Source organism: Pongo abelii, chromosome 11 (assembly GCF_028885655.2).
Source record: "Pongo abelii isolate AG06213 chromosome 11, NHGRI_mPonAbe1-v2.0_pri, whole genome shotgun sequence".
NCBI lineage: Eukaryota > Metazoa > Chordata > Mammalia > Primates > Hominidae > Pongo > Pongo abelii.
Window position 1 is genome coordinate 60,860,036 of NC_071996.2, and position 25,173 is coordinate 60,885,208.

General features: G+C 37.7%; 1 protein-coding gene across 7 annotated transcripts in view; it reads right to left on the bottom strand.

The window, feature by feature from the left end:
* CCDC148 (coiled-coil domain containing 148) overlaps positions 1 to 25,173 on the bottom strand; it is a 330,389-nt gene that overhangs the window by 256,400 nt on the left and 48,816 nt on the right. Inside the window, exon 1 of one of the 7 annotated variants that reach the window (XM_054548889.2) lies at positions 8,801 to 9,824. The exons of the other annotated variants lie outside the window; for them this stretch is intronic. The gene's annotated coding sequence lies outside the window, so the exon portion shown is untranslated. Of the gene's footprint in view, positions 1 to 8,800; positions 9,825 to 25,173 lie in introns of those variants that run through there. 7 annotated transcript variants of the gene reach the window in all.

Here is a 25,173-nt window from a genome sequence, read left to right on the forward strand (position 1 = left end):
TGTTCTGTGATAGTGGGTGAGTTCTCATGAGATCTGTTTGTTTAAAACTGTGTAGCACCTCCCCCTTCATTCTTTCTTCCTCCTTCTCCAGCCATGAGGACATTCCTGCCTTCCCTTCACCTTCTGCCATGATTGTAAGTTACCTGAGGCTGCCTCAGCCATGTTTTCTGTACAGCATGTGGAACTGTGAGTCAATTAAACCTCTCTTCTTTATAAATTACCCACTCTCAAGTAGGTCTTTATAGCAATGCAAGAAGGGACCAAAACAAATGGGTTACAATCTGTTACTATATTTATTTATTTTGAAGCTCAAATTATCCCAAATTTGGCCAGTGGAAACCCCTTCAAGCTGGCTTCTGTGCCCTATGTCTTTAAACAACAATACCCATTCATTAGCTCATGGTTCTGCAGGTTGGAAGTCTGGCATGGCATGACTTTGCTCAGAGTTTGATAAAGCTGAAATCAGCATATCACCAGCCTGAGTTATTTTCCAGAACCTTTAGGGAAAACCCATTTGCCAGCTCATTCTTACTGTCAGTCAAATTCAGTTACTTGCAGCTATTGGACTGAAGGTCCCCCCACTTCCTTGCTCACCATCAGCCAGGGACAGTTGTCAGTGACTACAGTTGTTTGCATTCCTCATGTGGCCCTCTCTATCTTCAAAGCCAGCCATGGATAATCACCCTATGCCAATCCCTTCTCATGGTTTGGATCTCTAATTTTCTCTAGATCTAAATTTAAAGGGCTCTTGTGACAAGATCAGGCTTACTTGGATAATCTCCCCTATTTTGAGATCAACTATCAGGAAGCTTAATTACATCTCTAAATCTCTTGCCATATAATGTAACATAGTCATGGCAGAGATAGCTCAACAAGTTCATGCTACTGGGAATTACACAGAACGTATATGCTAGAGGGCAGGAAATCTTGGGGCCCTCCTAGAATTATACTACACATACAAAGTACTAAAACAGTGCATAGCACATAGTAAGCACTATACATGTATTAACTGATATTATTATGTATAATTGAACAAATTCACAGGTATCTTTAAAATAGCAATGCCACAGCAATGCCAAGGGCATAGCAAAATAACATTCCAATTAACCATTAAGGAAAAAGACATTGGTAGAAACTTCTGGCAATTTGTTAAAATGTATATAGAAATCCCAGTACTTCCATTTCTAGGAATTCATCCTAATGATATAATCAAAGGTATACACAAAGATATATAAAAGAAGATATTAATTATAATTAAGCTTCTGTGGCATGTCATGATAGGTCTTAGCCTCCTGACACCGCTGTAGGTCAAACAAGGCTTCTGGCAACTTCTTGGGGAGCCCCAGCCTTCTTCCTGGAATGTGAGGTGGCCTTTGGCAAGATAGGGTCTCTTGAAAAGCAAGAGAGCATACCCTGTTACCATCTGTCTATGGTAACATCTAGGTCATGCCTATCTGCCAAAACAAGGGCATCCTGGGAAGGAAGCCTCTGCACTGTCTCCCCGGTTTTCTGTGCTACTGCCTCATCCAAGCCCTAAAGTGTAAATAGTGGGGTCTGGCCTCTCACTCCTAATGTGTTGTCCCCTTTATACTAAATTGGTTATATTATACTCTCAGCCAAGATTCTAGAGTATGGCTTTTGCTTGGTTTTAGCAACAATCTGAAGCATCCTAGAGAACAAAGTATGTATCAGCGGTTGGGGCGCAGTGCAGGGAGTTGATGCAGAAGGTAATTACCAAGAGAGCACCTGTTGCATACATTATAACACTATAAAATAGCTGCTATTAGTCTCATTGTTCAGGTGAAAAAACTGAGGCTCAAAGAGGTTAAACAACTTGTTCAAGGATGCACATTTAGAAAATGGAGAAACCATGTTTTGAAACAACTGGTTTCATCCTTTTTACCATACCAGTGATTGCTATTAATTTCTGAGATTGTGTATTTATTTTAAAAGCTCACCAAGAAATGTTCAAAATTAGTCTAGTTTAAGACCTACTGCAGTAAGCATTTCTGCTTCCCTGTACATGAAGGCAAATTAACCATATACAATGTGGTTGCAATGAAGATTAATTTTTCTCCTACATATTTTTTTCAGCTGCAGTCTCCCACAACTTAAATTTCAAATTAACAGATGTACCACAAGTTCAGCTTGAACAATTTTTTTCCCATCATCTCAACGCAAAGAGAGATGCTCCAAACTCCATAATCTTTGGAACTATTATCTTTCCATAGATTCAACAACCAGGCTAGTTTTCTCTACCTCATACTATTCTCTGACACAATTCTTGATTTTTAAAAAAAATCAATGCCTAGGGCCCCTGAAGTCACCAAATTGCCCATTTCTCCTTCAGGGATTTTCCCCTCACCCTTCCCATACTCCTTCCCACATATTCTACCTCCCCCCATATGCACAGAACTATTCAATCTGCATTCACCTTCATTCACCTTTAATTACCACTCATTTCTAGCTCCAACAATCTGCCCTATTCTAGTTTTTGCCAGTGAATCTCTGGCAAGCAATTCAAACTCATGGTTACATTCCAGCCATATAACAAGTGTCTTTGCAGGGACAAAAATGGGACTATAAAAAATACATATATGGTTGTGGAGTTCTGTGTTCTTTTGAAACCTTTCTTTGAATGTTTCTGTTCTTTCTGTCACAACATAATTTTCCAGGCTCTTCTGGGTCTTTGCTGGTCACAGTCTAGATCAAATATTTTTCCAAGGAGCTCTGGTTCCTTGGAGAATGGCATTAGAAGGCAAGCTTTGGGCACTAGATGTGTTCATGGCCACTGAGATGTCACTACTTCTAGGCCCACCCAGTAGGCAAAGCTAGAAAACACAGGCCGACACATTTATATCAATATCTATATCTATATCTATGAATATACACTGATATCTCCAACTGCAATACAACAGTATAGGGTTCATTATAGTTTTCTCCCCTCCTATATTTGTAGCTTCTTTCTCCAACAGTGAGAAGTCCAGCTGCCATTAACTTTTTATCTTTTATTTGATCAACTCCCTATATAAAATCTCATCCCTCATCTCTAATACCACCTCTCTTCTACACAGATGCCTCCCTTATCCCATTTGGGTCCCAACAGCCCACAGTCGGTGCTCCCCTGCCTTCACTCACGTGAGCTACAATATTCCATGGCAGATTCTACCCTTCCAAATATACTTCTTCCTCACTCTGACTCCCCATTCTGCCCCCCACCCCACTGCATGAGCATGCTTTCCACTCCAGTTGAGTTTCAAAACCCCATGTCAGGCTGTCCCTCCATGATGATGTTCTTCTCACTCTGCTTGGGCATTGACATCGTGCACTAGTCACCCATTCATGGTACCTCTTCCACCCCCACCTTGCTTGTGCTCTGACACCCATATCAGGCTGCCCTTACACATAAATGTGGTCCTTACCCGCATTGGTCTCTGACCCAGTGAAGGTCAGCCTTCCTAAACAAATGCCCTCCTTTCCCCTTTTCGGGCTCCAACACCATAGTTTGGGCCACTGCAGTTCCCTCCCAGTTCCAGTGTAGAGACCAGCACTGTTCTGCTCCTTATAAGGATTTAGGACTGAAAGTTCAGGAAGGGAGAAAGAAGAGAAGGAAACTGGGTAGAGGAAACATTGTTTTCTTCCTATATGGATAATGCACATCAACAGAAATTCTCTAATTTGTTGCTATTATGGCTTAACAGTTTTCTATTGACAACTCTAAAAATGTTTGATACACAAATTAATTCCTTCTATAAGTAGTCATACCCTTAGAATAGAAGCCAGTCAGTATTTTCTGAAGTCTTGTTATTCCAAGAAATTGAAACCCATATTCATCAAATTAATGAAATCAGTTACTTTTTAAGTGCTCATAATTATGGGTAACCAACGACAAGGGCAGGGAACAGTACCCATTATCCCCACCAGGGAGGAAAGGGTCACAGTACTCAAGAGCATGAACTCTGGAGCTAGAGTGTGGGGTTCCAAACCCGGCTCTAACACTCTTGGCAAGTTCCTTAACTTCTTTGTGTTTATGTTTTTCTATCTTTATTTTTATTTTATCTATTTATTTATTTTGAGACGGAGTTTCACTCTTGTCACCCAGGCTGGAGTGCAATGGTGCAATCTTGGCTCACTGCAACCTCCACCTCCTGAGTTCAAGCGATTCTCCTGCCCCAGCCTCCCAAGTAGCTGGGACTACAGGTGCCCGCCACCACGCTCAGATAATTTTTGTATTTTTAGTAGAGACAGGGTTTCACCATGTTGGCCAGGTTGGGCTCGAACTCCTGACCTCAGGTGATCGACCTGCCTGGGCTTCCCAAAGTGCTGGGATTACAGGTGTGAGCCACCACACTGGCCTCTTTCTATGTTTAAAATGAAGAAAATAGTAATACTTTCTAGAGTTGTGAGGATTATAGCAGATAATACATAAAAACTTCTTAGAACCTATCTGGTGTCAAAAATATCATCTGAAAATATTAGTTATTAATGTTGTTACAAAGGTAGTTGCAGATGCTTGAAAACATGTCCAGAGATTCTGTGATTCTTAGAGCCTGATTTGAGAAACAATATATTAAAATGTAGACACTGTCACATAGGTGACTCTCTTGGCACTAATGTCATAAATCCACGGACACAAAAATAGGCATCAATATTGTATGGATGGATTTAAACTACACATACTCTTTCTTAAAAATTACGTTTGAAATAACACAAAATATTTAAATTCTCATAGAGAACTTAAAAATCTCACAGCATATGTTGGTGATCCCCAATATGAGAAACACGTTTGTATAACATAATATATTTTTCATTCTCTCTACGACTTGAGGAAATATATAAAAAGACCAAATAGTCCTTCAATGAATTTGGTTTTAGCCAGAACTCCTTTCAACTATTTTAAATAAACAAAACACAAAACAAGAATGAAAAAGAAACAAAACAAAATCAAATGAAGTTTATGTATGACAGAATTCATGCTAATTTACTGCAGAACATGACAAAACTGTGATAAAGTTAATCGGGCTGATCCCAGATCAACTTCAATTCTCAATTCACATTCTCTTAAAAGAAGGGCCAGATAATTATTCTTTCAAAAGCACTTATCCATGTCGTCACAAACTAATTAAAGTAAAACTTCATCTTTCTTAATTTTAAAATCATTTCACCATAGAGCTAAGTGAAAAATGCTCTGTAGGACCACAACATTACCTATTTATTTGTAAAGATGTCTTCTTTGATTAGAATTCATCCTGCTCTCTGACTTTACTTGTAATTATTTTCTCATGATTCAAAATGTATTTCCAAGACAACTTTTGCACATTTAAAAAATTCAGCACAAAAGTTTAAGTGGAGTAGTGCAGATGAAATGTCCTGCTCTAAATTAGGCTTACACTTCCTTTGGTCATTTTAAAATGCTATTGTCAAATCTGACTCAGGACAGGCTTTCCACTAGCTGCTGGAGGAGTAGAAGCCTTAATTGCCTTTCCAGAAACAGAAAAGAAAGATTATATTGGTAATTCCCATGCTTCAATATGTATGTACCTTTTTACTGATGAAGGTCATTTCTTAGCACTTGCATCAGAGAAAATTCTAGTCTAATGACTGAAGGTGTCCCACTTTACAAAAGAAGTTATTTTAAGAACTTCTACCCTATATGCTGCTTAGGACTACAGTAGATATAAAATAACTGCCTTTTGTCCTTTAGTGAAAACCGTTTGAAAGTACAAGGAAGACTTAAAACAGCTATGGTTTATATAATCTTGAAACTTACATATTATATGGCTCAATTCCTCCCAGACAAAAAGCTGGAAGGGGATTCTCTGGGAAATGAGTCTTCAGTCAAGACAAGGGGATAGAAGGACCAAACGACATACCAAGACACAAAGAACAGGAAAGCTAAGGGCCAAATAGGCCAAGAAGAGAGTTAAGAAGTGAGAAAGACTGGGCCAAGAGTCCAAGTTTGGAATTAAGGAAATGATGCTGAGAAAGAACAGATGGGAATAAAAGAGGGAGAGTCAAAAAAGAGTGGTGGGGCTGCAAATTAACTGTTACAGCAGAAATTTTTGAAACTTGTTTTAAATAGCCAAACTCTTGTAAACAAAATTCCTTCTCCAAAATTTTAAACTTGAGGCCAAAGAAAGCCTGAAGTCAGTCTTTATCCAGTGACTAGAGATCTAAGACATACCAAAGCTTAACAGCTGTCATAAGCTATGTTTCCCACTGAAAAAACAGGTCTGCAGTGAGCATGAAGCCAACATGCTGAGAGATGAAGGTGATATTTATTCTGAGACCCAGGCTGCATTCTAGCCTTTCCTTGGTGTCTTTTGCTCTACCTTTTTTGGCATTTCTAAGCCAAAAAATCTTTTTTTTCTTAAGGTAGATTGCATTGTAACTAAGAATCGTGACAAATAACACTCCAGCAGTGTAAAGGTTCGACAGAAAACAATTTGCTATTGGCAGAACCACTCAGCATCTCCACAGAGCACCAAGGTTCCCCAGATCAGAGACTGAAAACCACTGCCCTATACAATAGCTATTATTTGAGACTTATCTTTATGGGCAGGCAAAGGTGTAATATATGGCTGGTGCCAGGGGTGAACATACACATACTTCATTCATTCATTTGACAAAATATTTGTTGTATTCTTATTACATTCTAGACACTCTACTATGCATGGAGGCTACAACAGTGAGTGAAAGGATATGTTTCCCGCTTTCATGGTGCTTACTGTCTAGTGGCCTCTTGTGATGATGAACCGTGAATTACAGAAGGGCAAGCTCCATTTATTATTGATGGCTGCAACTCTTTCCCAATAATGCAATAAAAAGTATTTGTGCTCAAAATGGATATTCTATATTTATCATGAACATTTAATTAAAAGGTCAATATTACTTGTGAATTGCCTATATTACTACTCCTAAAACATACAAGGTAAGCTTGTAACTATCATACAATTTTAGAGAACATTTAACCAAGATGACACAGATGAATTAAACATTTGCTACCCAAGTAATGAGACTTTACTTTATACTACTAGTTGCTGAAATTGTTTTGCTCTATTAAAATATTAGAAAAATGATCTTTCCTTATTTCTGAAAACACAAGTATATTGCTAGTCCATATTGCTTGCCTCAGCACTTATTATTATTTAAGAATAAAAATAATTAACAGATCCCTCTATTAGGAACCCACAACATCCAAGGATAAGTAATTCTTAAATAGTAAAACAATTGAGTCCTAAGGTGAAATTTTTGTTGCAATATCATGACATGAATTAGATTCTTTTCACTTGTACTGAAAGATGAGGCCTGGGCTTGCAGAATTATGTAAGTAAAGTTGTAATCATTTATCAGAAAATAGCTTTGGGACTGTGATTACACAGACATAAGCAAAATCACTCAGTAATTCAGGTGAGCATTTCAGGCAATAAAGGTTCCTTGGTAACAGGGGCACAAGTGGTGGTGTGAGGGGATGAGACCTGGAAGAGGATCTGAAAAAGAGGAGGCAGTTTTAGGGTGAAATAAAAAGGAGAACAGTCCCAGATTCTCCCCAACTGGCAGTATCTCCCTTTCCCCATGAGACAGGAAGTGATGACTTCACCAGATAAATTCACGCTGCAGTAGGGTCATAATTTCATTGCATACTCAGACATAAATCCACTTCCTGCATCTGAGTCATCAGGTTCTTTCATCTTGGTTTCTCACCTCTAGTTTGAGATTATAACACTCCCCATCCTATATTGGTTCTTCTATTGATTTATTCAGTCATTCAATATTTACTGAGCATATAATATGGTCCAGTTATTGTGCTAGGCGCTTGAGCTACAAAGATGAAAATAATACAGTCTCTATTCTGCAGCAGCTCTGGGCATTCATCTCTAAATTCATAGTAGTGGTCTGTAACTTTTTTATTACATATGCCTACTAATACACTTTTCAGCATGTTCTGTCAATAATGAATATTTATTACAGGTTGAGCATCCCAAATCCCAAAATCCAAAATGCTCCAAAATTTGAAACTTTTGAGCAACAATATGATATTCAAAAAATGTCCACTGGAGGAGTATCTCCGATTTTAGATTTTTGGATTTGAGATGTTCAACTGGTAAGCATAATGCAAACATTCCAAAATCCCAAATCCAGAACACTTCTGGTCCCAAGCATTTTGGATAAAGGATACTAAACCTATATTTGTAAACTATTATAATTATTATAAATTATTTGCATTACTATATACTATATAAATTATTTGTATTACTATATTACTTTCATCTACTCTCTCAGGGCAAAATAAACCCTTAAGATAATGTTACTAGACAGCAATAGTGAAATACAGATATAAATCTATATTTTAAATTATCTGAGTCATTTTAAATCTTCTATAAGATGTTGTTGGATTGCTACTGTTGTTGTTACTGTGATGGGCCTGATGTCAAAGACATTGCATATGACTGCACACAACCACATGCCATGCTATTGCTGACAGTGTTCGTAGCAGTATAGAGGAGTCAGCTCTGGCTTTTTCCTGTCATTTGTTGTGCTTACATTACAAGTATTATCTACATGCCAGGGTGTTTTTGTAGGAATGTATTTAAGATACTTGTTCATCTTGTGAAGGTAGTTTTAGTATAAAAAAAAAGTTAACATAATCTGTAAATCCTCTTAAAACCAGATAAAAATAACAATAACATTTCATAATATGCTGAATATGAGCAAATGTGTGAGAGCAAACCTAGAATAATAGGGGAACTGAGTGAAGGTGCCAGGATGGATGTATACATGAAACATTAGAAAAGCTTACCGTATTGCCTTAGACCTCAAATCAATAAAAATAGGTCGAACACTGCCTGGATCATCTTGTACTCTACATGAAGGAACTCTGGTCTGTGGAGTGAGGCAGAGATCATGATATTGTAGCTATGCTACTGGAGCACAAAAGGCAGATAGCCTAATTTTGCTTAGGACGGAGGGCCAAGGTGGAGGAAGATAGGACAGGTGATGTATAAGGTGAGTCTTTAATAGCAGGGGGCTTTCATCAATTATAGGGAAAGAGAAGGCCTTAGAAAACACAGATATTTGAGTGATGGGCCCACAAGGGTGGGATACGTTTGAAGTAGTACAAACAAGCAATTCTGTGTAGCTACAGGTTAGGGGGCCAAGTGGGCAGACTCAGATACAGACAGAGAAAAAAAACTGATAAAAAGAGGATTGACAGAAATCTGCTGACGCCAAGAACACTGATGGCTTCACTTTTGAAAAGGGCAGCCAAAATTAAATAGATGAGCTGACAAGAGAGCAGATCACAGAGGTGGATGGATTTTTAAAGAGAAATCGTTGAGGAACATGTCATATTAAAAGACACTGCTATAGATAACCTTTCTTGGGAACTAAATAAATGGGCCTTTTCTCCAACAGTATCACAAAGAATAGAACAGTTTCACCCATAAAAGCCTTTCCTTATACCAGATATCTGTGGGATGGACAAATGGAATAATTACGTTAACAAATTTGATTTTAAAGGATGTGATTGTCATTTTGCCTTTAATGACCAAAGAGCCTTCTGAGTTCCTAGACCCTAATATTCTTCTTCGTAGATCTCTTACTCTTCAATACCAGTAAGGGATTCTGAGGACTGACCAAAGAAGTATGTTTAAGGTTCAAATGGATAAGTCAGTATCACCTGACTCATTCCACTTACAACCACTGTCCACCAGTTTTGAGTTTATTTACAGAGGGTAAAGCTTAGTTATTATGCACTAACGTATGCAAAACATTTGCATATATTCTTCTACTCCTGGAAAATTCAGAATTTGCAGAGAGACAGTATATTATAGTAAGGCAAAGCAATAATTTCCATTGACAAATAAATAGGGAAATAAGTTGAGGATCCCAAGCTGCATCTGAACCAAAATGAAAGAATAAAATTTTTCATAGCTGATATCTAAAATGAACAAAAAGGGAAAGAAAATAGAACTATTCTGAGACTTCTGAAAACTTGGGAGATAGGATTCAGGTTACAAGAAGGCATGAGCAAACTCTAGCAAGGCTGGCATAGTAAACATTTAGGGGCTGTTTTGGGCAAAGCTGTCTAATAAATAACAGTCAGTACTAAGGCTTAACAGATATCAGGGAATTCTGAGCACTGAATCACCCTGAATTCTTCCGAATTCTCATTCTCACTTCCAGAAGGAAAAAAAAAAACTGTGGAGAAACCCCACATTCCTTGGGGCTTCAGAAGCAGGGAGAAGGAAAGACCAACTAAAACTTGCAGAGTCGGCCCCTCCTCTGTTCCCTTTCATGAGCCTCATACCCTTAATAGGGCCTCTCTCCTTGAGGTAATCACAGATTCTAACTCACAGGCAGTAAAACTTGCCCACCTCATTCTGACTACACCCTGACAACTAAGAAATTTTTCATTCACCCTCCTCCAACGCCAAAACTCTATTGTTTGTTCTCCTTCTAAAATGAGTTATCTTATTATAAAAAATTCAAACAATACATTGAAAGTCCATAATCCTATCCCTTAGAGAGAGCTATTTTGTCATTATTTCTTCAGCTTTGTTTTCTCTTTAATTATTGACAGTCTGTTCCTTAATCGGGAAAAAATAACATTAATTTTCTAAAGATAATAGTTTTATTTTAGAAACGTAAAAGATATTCAAAATATAACTCACAGCAAAAAAAAAAAGAATGCTACATTTCTGTACCATAAATATAATAGGATAAAAAACACCAGCCAATAATATGGTTTTGTCTAGTTGAGGAGACAGATCTAGGCAAAAGGTAACATAATTAACAAACTTCTGTGCCCACTCTTCTGCTTCTGAAGCAGCCGGAAACCTGCCCGTGGTACACAGGGCCTATCCCAACTTCCACAGCCCGGTCACCCCATCTAATCAATGACACACATTTCTGAACAGCCACTTCCTCCTCCCTGCTGTCCAGGGAAATTCCTGTGATCTCAGCTAGTTGTTTGAAGGATATAATCTGATTAACTTCATGTTAACACGTGAATGAAGGAAAGACTGCTTGAGCAGGCACCTTCACAGGAGTATGCTTGTTAAAACAAAAGAATCTGTAAAGGCTCAAATTTCAGCCTGAGTGATAATGTGAAAGGGAATAATTTCTGGTAGTGTACAAAGATAATTTTGATTAGAGGAATCTCCTTGTTGAAACTGAAAGTCATGCTGAAGAACATGGACAGCCTTTCCCTGCCTATGTGAGATCCAGCATAATGCCAACTTCACAGCAATATGTCACTGTAAAGGCAGCAGAGCTGAGCAGGAAGACAAAGGGCTCTGGAATCATGAACATCTGGATTCACACCCCACAGTGCCCCTTGCTAGAGCTATACGTTTTTGGCAAGTTGCTGCTATTATTTTTTGACCTCTCAAATATCTATTCTCACATGTCTAACAGGAATGTTATGGGAATTAAATAAAATAGCTATACAAAGTGCTTGGCACACAGTAGGGGCTTAAGAATACAATCATTATTATTTATGTGATTTCTTTCAGTCTTTATACAACATTTAATAAACTGGGATTTCCCCAGAGTCTTCCATAAAGCAACTGTTGATGGAATGGCTAAGGACAGTCCAACTACTGGCCAATACAGAAGATTATATCTCTTGTTGTATTGTGTCATGACTCATTGACATGGTTTGAATGTTCCAAAATTTTTCCCTGAGAGAGGTAACACATCAGGCCCAACTTGGTCCCCAGACATAATTATTTTAACCTTCACAGTGTTTTGTTTAGCTTTTCATTTGCAACTAATGCCAATATTTAATAATTGAGAAATATTATATAAAATCCATGTTTTCATCATCTTTTTAAAATTTCTGCATTAAAAAGTTTATTTCTGTATGAGAACAACTGCTGGATTTAGTAGTAGCTGTCATTTTTTTAGATAGGACATATGTTCTCCAACAACCCCAGTCCCCACCATGCCTCATAGCACCCCAACACTGAGGAAGAATGTCAGTTGCCATTTATCATCTAGCTTGCACTGCTGTCTTCCTAATTCTGGGCCCTGTCCACCAACTTTCACTTCTGAACTGGCTCCTATGGGCATTTGAGTCAGTGGCCTCTGCCCCAAGAGCCAATTAATGTATTCCAGAATGTGGAACGGTGTACTCAGGTTCTGAAATTAAACCTGGCTTTGAATACCGATTCTCCATGTTACTACTCAGGCAATTTGCTTCACCTGCAGAGCCTCAGCATCTTCAAGTCTACAAGAGAAATAGTGGCAGACTCACCTCACGGGGTCATTGGAAGGTTTAAATCATATAATGCATGTTCAGAAGTTTTCATCATACTTCGTTCTAAAAAGGGGCAATAAATGTTAACTACTACTAAGACAATGATGATGACTACTACTACCACTATTACTATTATTGCTGCTGCTGCTATTACCACAATTACTTCTAGCAGCACTACCAAAATTACTACTACTCTTAGGTGGGAAGGTTAAAAACACTTACTGGCTTTCCTCAATCTTATTTCTGCTTTCTCAAGCTAGAACTTGAAACTCATTTGGAAACTTTTATGGAATATGGAGTCTTTCAAAAGTGGGAAAGAACAGTTTCTATCTGCTGCTGACATTGAGAACAGGGATGTACGGTGCAGAATGAAGTGAGAGCACTCCCACTCTCCAGGCAGCAAGACCACTAGCAAGCCGGACCCACACTTAAGCTCAGGTGAAGAAGGCAAGAATCTGTCTCAAAATCTCAGTAAGAAATATGTTTCAGGTAAACCAATCCAGGAGACAGAACTATGGCATGGAGAGGATAAGACCTCTAAAGATTTGAAGCTAGACAAGGCAGGCCAACATTCAAATTCAGGAAATACAGAGAACACCATAAAGATACTCCTTGAGAAGAGTAATGCCAAGACACATAATTTTCAGATTCACCAAGGTGGAAATGAAGGAAAAAATGTTGAGGGCAGTCAGAGAGAAAGGTCGGGTTACCCACAAAGGGAAGCCTATCAGACTAACAGCAGATCTCTCTGCAGAAACCCTACAAGCCAGAAGAGAGTGGGGGCCAATATTCAACATCCTTAAAGAAAAGAATTTTCAACCCAGAATTTCATATCCAGCCAAACTAAGTTTCATAAGTGAAGGAGAAATAAAATCCTTTATATACAAGCAAATGCTGAGAGATTTTTGTCACCACCAGACCTGCCTTACAAGTATTCCTGAAGGAAGCCATAAACATGGAAAGGAACAACCAGTACCAGCCACTGCAAAAACATGCCAAATTGTAAAAACCATAGACGCTATGAAGAAACTGCATCAACTAATGGGTGAAATAACCAGGTAACATCATAATGACAGGATCAAATTCACACATAATAATATTAAACTTAAATGTAAATGGGCTAGGTGCCCCAATTAAAAGACACAGACTAGCAAATTGGATAAAGAGTCAAGACCCATCAGTGTGTTGTATTCAGGGGACCCATCTCATGTGCAAAGACACATATAGGCTCAAAATAAAGGGATGAAGGAAGATCTACCAAACAAACAAACAAAAAAAGCAAAGATTACAATCCTGGTCTCTGATAAAACAGACTTGAAACCAGCAAAGATCAAAAGAGACAAAGAAGGCCATCACATAATAGTAAATGGAACAATTCAACAAGAAGAGCTAACTATCCTAAATATATATACACCCAATACAGGAGCACCCAGATTCATAAAGCAAGTCCTTAGAGACCTACAGAGACTTAGACTCCCACACAATAATAATGGGAGACTTTAACACCCCACTCTCAATATTAGACAGATCAACAAGACAGAAAATTAACAAGGATATTCAGGACTTGAACTCAGTTCTGGACCAAGCAGACCTAATAGACATCTACAGAACTATTCATCCCAAATCAACAGAATATACATTCTTCTCAGCACCACATCGCACTCATTCTAAAATTGACCACATAGTTGGAAGTAAAACACTCCTCAGCAAAGGTAAAATAACAGAAATCACAACAAGCTGTCTCTTAGAACGCAGTGCAATCAAATTAGAACTCAGGATTAAGAAACTCACTCAAAACCACACAACTACATGGAAACTGAACAACCTGTTCCTGAATGACCACTGGGTAAATAACAAAATGAAGGCATAAATAAAGATGTTCTTCAAAACCAGTGAGAACAAAGACACAACATACCAACACCTCTGGGACACATTTAAAGCAGTGTGTAGAGGGATATTTATAGCACTAAAAGCCCACAAGAGAAAGCAGGAAAGATCTAAAATCAACACCCTAACAATACAATTAAAAGAACAAGAGAAGCAAGAGCAAACACATTCAACAGCTAGTGGAAGACAAGAAATAACTAAGATCAGAGCAGAACTGAAGGAGACAGAGACACAAAAAAACCCTTCAAAAATATCAATGAATCCAGGAGCTGGTTTTTTGAAAAGATCAGTTTGAAAATTAATAGACCACTAGCAAGACTAATAAAGAAGAAAAAAGAGAAGAATGAAATAGACGCAATAAAAAATGATAAAGGGGATATCACCACCGATCCCACAGAAATACAAACTACCATCAGAGAATACTATAAACACCTCTACGCAAATAAACTAGAAAATCTGGAAGAAATGGATAAATTCCTTGACACATACACCCTCCCAAGACTAAACCTGGAAGAAGTTGAATCTCTGAATAGACCAATAACAGGTTCTGAAATTGAGGCAAGTTAATAGCCTATCAACCAAAAAAAGTCCAGGACCTGATGGATTCACAGCCGAATTCTACCAGAGGTACAAGGAGAGCTGGTACCATTTCTTCTGAAACTATTCCAATCAATAGAAAAAGAGGGAATCCTCCCTAACTCATTTCATGAGGCCAGCATCATCCTTATACAAAAGCCTGGCAGAGACACACTCAAAAAAAGAGAATATTAGGCCAATATCCCTGATGAACATCGATGGGAAAAATCCTCAATAAAGTACTAGCAAACCAAATCCAGCAGTACCTCAAAAAGCTTATCCACCACGATCAAGTCGGATTCATCCCTGGGATGCAAGGCTGGTTCAACATATGCAAATCAATAAATGTAATCCATCACATAAACGGAACCAATGACAAAAACACATGATTATCTCAATAGATGCAGAAAAGGCCTTCGACAAAATTCAACAGCTTTTCACACTAAAAACTCTCAATAAACTAGGTATTGATGGAACGTATCTCAAAATAATAAGAGCTATTTATGACAAACCCACAGCCAATATCATACTGAATGGGCAAAAACTGGAAGCATTCCCTCTGAAAACCAGCAGAAGACAAGGATGCCCTCTCTCACCACTCCTATTCAACATAGTATTGGAAGTTCTGGCCAGGGCAATCAGGCAAGAGAATGAAATAAAGGGTATTCAATTAGGAAAAGAAGAAGTCAAATTGTCTCTGTTTGCAGACGACATGATTGTATATTTACAAAACCCCATCATATCACAAGCATTCCTATACACAACATACAAGCAGAGAGCCAAATCATAAGTGAACTCCTATACACAATTACTACAAAGAGAATGAAATACCTAGGAATCCAACTTACAAGGGACGTGAAGGACCTCTTCAAGGAGAACTACAAACCACTGCTCAAGGAAATAAAAGAGGACACAAACAAAGGACACAAACAAACGGAAGAACATTCCATGCCCATGGATAGGAAGAATCAATATCGTGAAAATGGCCATACTGCCCAAGGTAACTTATAGATGCAATGCCATCCCCATCAAGCTACCACTCACTTTCTTCACAGAATTGGAATAAACTACTTCAAAGTTCATATGAAACCAAAAAAGAGCCCACATAGCCAAGACAATCCTAAACCAAAAGAACAAAGCTGGAGGCATCATGCTACCTGACTTCAAACTATACTACAAGGCTACAGTAACCAAAACAGCATGGTACTGGTACTAAAACAGAGATATAGACCAATGGAACAAAACAGAGGTCTCAGAAATAATGCCACACATCTACAACCATCTGATCTTTGACAAACATGACAAAAACAAGCAATGGGGAAAGGATCCCTATTTAATAAATGGTGCTGGGAAAACCGGCTAACCATAGGCAGAAAGCTGAAACTGGATCCTTTCCTTACACCTTATACAAAAATTAACTCAAGATGGATTAAAGACTTAAATGTTAGACCTAAAACCATAACAACTCTAGAAGAAAACCTAGGCAATACCATTCAGGACATAGGCATGGGGAAAGACTTCATGACTAAAACACCAAAAGCAATGGCAACAAAAGCCAAAATTGACAAATGGGATCTAATTAAAATAAAGAGCTTCTGCACAGCAAAAGAAACTATCATCAGAGTGAACAGGCAACCTACAGAATGGGAGAAAATGTTTGCAATCTACTCCTCTGACAAAGGGCTAATATCCAGAATCTACAAAGAACTTAAACAAATTTACAAGCAAAAACCCCATCAAAAAGTGGGCAAAGGATATGAACAGACACTTCTCAAAAGAAGACATTTATGTAGCCAACAGACATATGAAAATATGCTCATCATCACTGGTCATCAGAGAAATGCAAATTAAAACTACAATGAGATATCATCTCATGCCAGTTAGAATGGCAATCATTAAAAAGTCAGGAAACCACATATGCTGGAGAGGATGTGGAGAAATAGGAACGCTTTTACTATTGGTGGGAGTGTAAATTAATTCAACCATTGTGGAAGACACTGTGGTGACTCCTGAAGGATCTAGAACTAGAAATACCATTTGACCCAGCAATCCCATTACTGGGTATACACCCAAAGGATTATAAATCATGCTACTATAAAGACACGTGCACACGTATGTTTATTGCAGCACTATTCACAATAGCAAAGACTTGGAACCAACCTAAATGTCCATCAATAATAGACTGGATAAAGAAAATGTGGCACATATACACCATGGAATACTATGCAGCCATAAAAAAGGATGAGTTCATGTCCTTTGCAGGGACATGGATGAAGCTGGAAACCATCATTCTCAGCAAAATATCACAAAGACAGAAAACTAAACACCACATATTCTCACTCATAAGTTGAACAATGAGAACACATGGACACAGGGAGGGTAACATCACACACTGGGCCTATTGGGTGGTGGGGGACTGGAGAGGGATAGCATTAGGAGAAGATACCTAATGTAAATACGAGTTGATGGGTGCAGCAAACCACCATGGCACACGTATACCAATGTAACAAACCTGCATGTTGTGCTCGCGTACCCTAGAACTTAAAAGTATAATAATAATAATAACAATAATAATAATATTAAGACTTGAAGCTAGAAAATGACAGAGGGAAAAGGGAAATGTCCTCAAGTTGATTCTGACTCAAGCAAGACAAGCCTTTCTCTTTGGGAAAGAGGGAGAGGTTAGGGCAAAGGAGATGACGGGGAGAACATATCAGAATTGTTGCAAAGTGGAAATGGAGTGCAAACTGTGGCCAGAGCAGAGCAGCCCAGACCTCAGCTATAGAACCAAAGAATAGACCAGAAGAGAAGGATGGCCATGTAGACAGTGAGAATCCCACGAAGCATGAGTGCACACAATCTGAAATTTATCTCCTTAGGGCTTCCACAAAGTGAAGAAAAACAACTGAGTTGTGTATTTAATGTACCTAATAGCCCATAGGCAGGACTTGTATCATCAACACAATAACTAACATCTGTCTTTTACACAGTACTTTCATAGTTATCATTTGATCCTAAACTAGCCATATGAAGTGTTATTCTCCTATTTTAAAAGAACAAAAAGATTAAGTCAATTGTTTAAAGGTACAGAATCAGTTAAATGGTAAGGACTAGAGTTTAATTTTTCAGAAACCAAATAGTTTGTACTGTTCACTGCATTATGTTCAGAAATTTCACATCATTCACCACATACTTTCCTGGTTTGTTTTTTCTTTATAATTTTCCTTATATGATTAAGGAAGTTTGTGTTGTTTGTTCTTTGTTCGTAATGCAGATTGGCTTTGTTAAATACAGAGAAAAAAGTCAAAAAAAAAAAAAAAAAAAGGTATATCAAAACCTGGACCAGCATAGCTAAAGAGATCAGTTTTCCTGAGGTGTCAGGTATGGGAATCATCAATAGTCCCAGGTACAGAGCAGAGTAAGCCTAATTCCATCACCACTACTCTAGCCTCCAGTTGGGGATTATAATGTGGTATATTTCCATAAGGGATTTATAATAATTTCATCCAAAATATCTTCATTCTTTTAATAGATATATTAATCTTGTATTATCCTACTGGAAATGAAGGATTACAGTTGAGAAGAGACTTTTAAAAGCTGTAGAAAAATGTAACTCAAAGGAATATCGTCTGCCAGGATTTGGAACTTGCCTATTTAGATAGTATAACTTTGCCAAGGTCTTTCCAGTTAATACTATGCTTTCAGGGCTGATTAGAAAGTAAAGTCTACTATCTCAAACTAGAGTAATATCTTTATTTGAAGGTCATGTGATTTTGTTTAAGAGATTTTCCAGAGCTGAGAATAGAACATGTCTCTAAGGCTCCCAGTCCAGTGAATTAAACAATGTGGCTTCTTCATTTTTAAATGATCTGTTTTGAAATGAACAAATCTTAACACTTCCTCAAGCTAAGAAAAGAAACAAAAAGAAAGAAATAGTTTCTTGGGCAAGGGAAAAGCTGAGAAAGGTCTGAAGATGCAGAAGTTGAAGTCCCTTGTTAGGCTGCCAAGCTAAATTGAATCAATTGATTCCATTTTTAAAAAAATCAAATAGAATCTACCACAAATATTTTTTTCTTTTTTTTTCTGACCCAAAGCCTGTATTTGCAAGTTAAACAGTCAAAATGTCTGTCAACTCCAATGATATATGATAGATTCACAGTAGATGTCGATATTTCATAAGAAAGAGATTGAAGAATCCAGTTTGTAAGTTTGTAAGACTGGGGCTTTCAAACAAGATGTGCACATACACAGACACACACATATTCCCACACCATACATACAGACACCTTCTCCAGAAGGCACAAAAGGTATTCATTTCAACTACTGAGGGAAAGTACCTGCAACACATATAAAATGTCTATTACATCACCCATTAAAGTGTGTATTTTTAGAGCTACTGAACTTTATATGAACTAAACAATAAAGCTGTTCACAAACCTGACAGAGAGCAGCTTTTCCAAAGTGAAACAGTGATCCACTGTTCTAATGCACCCATCAAACTAAACAATTAAATTGGCATTTAGTACAAAATTTAAAAAGCCATTGTAACATAACACTGCCAAGATTATTGGTCCTGTCTCAAACACACACACACACACACACACACACACACACACGAAACATTGTTTTGTTTTGTCATTTATTAAAAAATAAAAAGAAAAAGAATGTATTTATTTAGTTGACAGATGAATAGGCTGAATAAATGTAAGGCAATCAAAAGAAACTCAGTTGTCCCAGCACCACAAGTTGTTACCAACCTAACTTGGGCTGGGTGGCCACAGACTTGTTCTCATAAAACAGCAAAGGCACAAACAGTTACTGTGCAGATACAACAAGTCTAAATTCAAGTCCCAGTTTATCAGTTACTAGCTGTTTGACTTTGGGTAAGTTACTTAACCTCTCTTGACTCCCATTGCCTTTTGTAAAACAGCATTCCAATACAGTTGCCTAATGGAAAAGTTATGCTCTGTGCAGTAATAAAAGAAATAATATAGGCAAAGACCTTAACACAGTGCCTGGTATAGAGCAAATGCTCAATAAAAGCCATTATTATCATTGACAAATCTCACAGATTGACCACAGAATTTAACACCAAATCCAGGGCACTCCTGAGGTTGAAAGGGGGCTCTATTTGCAATATAATGGCAAGGATGGAAGCGCACCCTAACCATGGTCTGTGCAGCATAGTCATGTATCATGGAATGCTGAGGACTGGGAGCAAGGTTCTAATGCTACACAACCTGAAATACAAAATCATATTAGTAAATGAGGATGCCTAGACACCCTGAATGGAAATATTAGCAATGAGAAGGAGGAAGCGCTTGAGTGAATAAAAAACTTCCAATTTTGTAATTAGTTGGTGATATGATCATGCAAGAGATAACTGTTAGCATCACAAACTCCTCTTCGGCATTCTAAATTTAAACAGTTCAAACTCTTGAAACATCACTTTTTACAAGACTTTAAAATTACAAGTTTTTAAAATTTGCATTGAGCATAAAACATCCTTAACCATTTTTTAGATCTGTGTATACTTTCCTATGTGGTGCCTTTAGCACAGCTTTTATGCTAGAAATTAAACTAATTTTTAAAATATGAAAAAAATAGCTCAGCAGTTATCCAAACCATCAAGCCAGGAAGGCAGTAACCTGCATAGTAAGCCAGAACATTCCAGTCACTAGGGAGGACCAGACTCTCTCTCTGATGTCCTTAACTCAAGCACTGTGTTTCCAGCAAATCAACCAATCCATTTTGAAAACCTATAAGAGTGGAATCAATTAATAATTATTTAAAATAATCCCGTTAATTTTGATAACTTTATAGAGATCTTGTGAATGCATACATAGATGATTTAATGAATTCTCTTTGCAAAGAAGTAAGTTACCAACTGGAAAAATATGTCAGCAGCAAGGTTAAAAGGCGTTGTGGGCAGAATTTTTAAACATCACCTGTTTTTGAAAGAAAGGGAGAAAAATAAGAACATATATTTGTGTTTTATTTTCATTAAGAAACACAGAAATGATTAATAAGCTACAAAAAATGGTTCCTTATAGGGCCAGGAGGAACAGGGGAACAGGGAAGGAGTAGTCACAAGACTTCTCCTTGTATACATTCTGACATTTTAATTTTGAACCATTATCAAGTATTACATATTCAAAACATTAACAGAATTTTTAAATTGCCTATTTTAAGAAAATAAAAAGCCCTACAGATTATCTTGAACCTGCAAACAATAATACAGGGTTTAAATACAAAGGAAGATATAGTGCTTATATACCTCTTATAACTATAAGCTTCATTAGTGGCAATATGTGACATTCAATAAGTCTAAATGAAGGAAATGGAACAGCCTTGAAGATAATCCAAACTGATACAAATAAAGACATGGACACAAATCATATTTGATCAGCAATATCTTATTACCCAGATTTTCACTGAATTTGCAAAAGAAGATAGAGCAAAAGCTAAAGAAAATATTGAAAATAAGTGTAAAATATTTTTAGCGTAATCTTTTATGTGAATAAAATGTGTCAAGTGTTTGGTTAATTAGCATTAAACATTAAAGAACAGTTCAATAAGATTGGATCGTGGTTTCAAAATTCCTCATATAAGTTAATGATTTACCTAATTTACATGTTTCATATTTTGTTAGAGTAGACATTATATGAATTATTGACATTAATTGCATTTATTAGATAGTACATTCACTGAATATTGTAATAGCTTAAAGTAACTCATATGAAAGAATGGCTAGCATTCATGAATATAGGAAAAATGTATATGAATCATGTATAAATGTATGTGTATAAATACATACAAATATGATAATTTTGGAATATTTCTATGATTATTTATGAAAAGATTAAAATTACAAGTAGTTTCTGGATGGAAGAGCAGACTGGCTGAAACATCTGCCTCCTTATTGATCGTCAGGGTGGCTCTATGTGATGTGGCTTGCTGAACCAGTACCTCTCACCTGCATCTCTCCTAAATTGCTGTTCTGTAACCTTCCTACCCAGATTCACATTTACATGGATAGCTGGAATGCTAGAAATGAATCATAATATTGTAGGGGCTCTGGCTTGCAAGAGACCTGAATGTCCTTAGGACATTCCCAATTTGCGGAATTCCCAATTTGCAGAATACCCAAAGGCTGTCCGCATCCCCTCTGCTGCCTGAAGCCTAAGCAGAAATTCAGTTCTTTTTAACAGGGTTAACACGGTTAACACAGAGGGATGGCAATGGAGAGAAATGGGCATTGATATCCCAACTACATTGTGCTCGCTAGGCCACAGGTCCTAGTGGGGGGCTGGGCCTGTATGTTTCTAGTTCAAAATAAAATGTCCTGTGGGCTAGTGTGAGCTCTGAACCATAATTTGACATACAGGGGAGAGGCTGGCCCTTTTGTTTTCTCTAATATTCCTCTTCTCACAATGAAGTATACATATACACTTTCGGTAAGTAGTTTTAAAGTGCACACTCTTGAGGTTACAGCCAGTTAAACAGATTAAATTTCTTTTTTTTCTGGTTTTTTTTTTTTTTTTTTTTTGAGACAGTGTCTCCCTCTGTTGCCCCAGCTGGAGTGCAGTGGCATGATCACAGCTCACTGTAACCTCGACCTCTCAGACTCAGGTGATCCTCCCACCTCAGCCTCCTGAGTAGCTGGGGCTAGAGGCGTGCACTGCCATGCCCGCCTAATGTTTGTATTACTTGTAGAGACAGGGTTTTGCCATGTTGCCTACACTGGTCTTCAACTCCTGAGCTCCAGTGAATCTCCCACCTCTGCCTCCCAAAATGCAGGGATTACAGGTGTGAGCCACCACGCTCAGCCTGGCACATTACATTTCCACAAGATAATTAATTAGACTACTTTTGTATAGATTAATACAAGTGTGGCTTCTTTCCTGAGCTTCTCTCTCCCTCTGTCTCTCTTTCTTTCCCCTCTACTCGCATTTCTTCCCCACTCAGTATTTCTCTCTTTCTACCGCCGGATCTCAACTCTAAGACCTTGAAAAAAACAAAATTATTTCTGCCTGGGCTTTTGATACAATCCTCAAATTCAGGTTGAAACAGTTTTCTGTGTGGCCATCTGCCACCCAAGCTGTTTTCATTCCTCTCTGAATTCTCATTTCTAAAACAAGGGAGGGACAAAGGGCATATGCTGCCAGCTCTCTGAACTCATCCTTTTGACTCCAGTATGCACTAGGTTTTTGTGGCTGGCTTCTGGGCACCTCACCTCCTTCCCCCAGGCGTCTTCCTTCTTGAATTGCATGATCAGGAGTCTATTAGGAGTCACCCTATCTCAAGGTATTTTTCCCTCTATTATTCCACCAATAAACTGTCAACTTCTTACTCTTTCTACACATAGCTTCTCCAAAACTGGAGTTGTACCAAAATGCATGAGATTTTTTAAATTGACATATTAAGCAAAAGAAGTACAATGGCAACATATGTCCTATTTAACTGGAAAGAGAGGTATATACAGCCAGAACCCTGGACCAGTTTATTACATTTTGGCAGTACAGCATCCGGCAAGAAAAAAAGTTAAGGGCAAGGCTAAGATACTTAATATAGAGCAAAATTAAAAATAATGTGGGTCCCAACTGAAGAACAGACCTTAAACTGGTCCATGGCTGGAATCCACTATTATATGTCTGGGTTCATACAAGCCTGGTAATTATATGCAAAATTTGCATGTGTTAATTTTCCCGGGCAGAGATCACACAGATTTCATCAACTTCTCAGAGGGAATCTGTGACCCAAATAAGGTTAAGATATTGAAGGAGAGTCAGTTACTAAAATATTAAAAGAAACTTACTCTAAGTAACTGATAAAATTATCTAATATTTAGCCTATTTTAAGTACAAATTCTAAATTCCTTGAATAAATATAAAAATGGTCCATTCATTGGTGGGAGTATACTATGGGTCCAAGTAAGTTTTTCAAGTTCCATTCAAAACACTTTATATATGATTAAGAAAATGTGAAAGTATTTTTCTGCTTTATTGGAGTATAGTTGACAAATGAAATTATAAATATTTAAGGTATAAAACTAAATCTTTTGGTATATACATACAATGTGTACCACAATCTAATTAACGTATCTATCACCTCACATAACCATTTTCTTTTTTCTTTTCTGTGGTGAGAACACTTAATATATACCCTTTTAGCAAATTTCAAATATACAATACAGTATTATTAACTATAGTCACATTGCTGTACGTTAGATCTCCAGAATTTATTCATCTTGCATAACTGAAACTTTGTACCCTTTGACCAATATTTCCCCATTTCCTCCTCTTCTCCCAACCCCTGGCAAGCACCATTCTACACTCTAATTCTATGTGTTTGACTATTTTAAATTCCACATATAAGTGAGATCATGAAGCATTTGTCTTTCTGTACCTGGCTTATTTCACTTAGCATAATATCCTCCAGTTTCATCCATGTAGTCACAAATGACAGGATGTCTTTCTTTTTTAAGGATAATATTCATAAACACACACACACACATACACAGACACACATATATATATACATACATATATACCACATTTTCTTTATGCATTCATCCATTGATGGACATTTAGGTTGTTTCCATATCTTGGCTATGTGAATAATATTGCAATTAACTGATTTCATTTCCTTTGAATATATATATATATATATATTTTCCATAATGGCTGTACCAATTTACATCCCCACCAATAATGTCCAGGGTTCTATTTTCTCCACATCCTCACCAACTTTCTGATAATAGCCATTCTAACTGGTGTGAGGTAATAATTCATTGTAGCTTGGATTTGCATTTTCCAAATAATTATTAATGTTGAGCAACTTCTCAAATACTTGTCAGCCATTTGTGTGTCTTCTTTTGAGAAATGTCTATTCAGATTTTCACCCATTTTTTCATAGGATTATTTGTGCTTTTGCTAGTGAGTTGAGTTGTTTGAATTTTATATATATAGAGAGAAATATATATATGTATACATAATTTTTTTCTGGTTATTTATCCCTTGTCATGGAGAACCTCTGCTAGGGCAGTGCAGAAGGGAAACGTGGGGTCAGAGCCCCCACGCAGAGTCCCTACTGGGGAAACCACTAGTGGAGCTGTGAGAAGAGGGCCACCATCCTCCAGACTCTGGAATGGTAGATCCACTGACAGCTTGTACCATGAGCCTGGAAAAGCAACAGACACTAAACGACAGGCTATGTCGTTTAGTGAAAGCAGCCAGGATAGGGGCTATATCCTGCAAAGCCACAGGGGTGGAGCTGCCCAAGGTTGTTGGAGCCTACCTCTCGCATTAGTGTGACCTGAATGTGAGACATGGACTCAAAGGAGATCATTTTAGAGCTTTAAGATTTGACTGCCCCGCTGGATTTCGGACTTGCATGGGGCCTGTAGCCCCTTTGTTTTAGCCAATTTCTCCTATTTGAAATGGCTG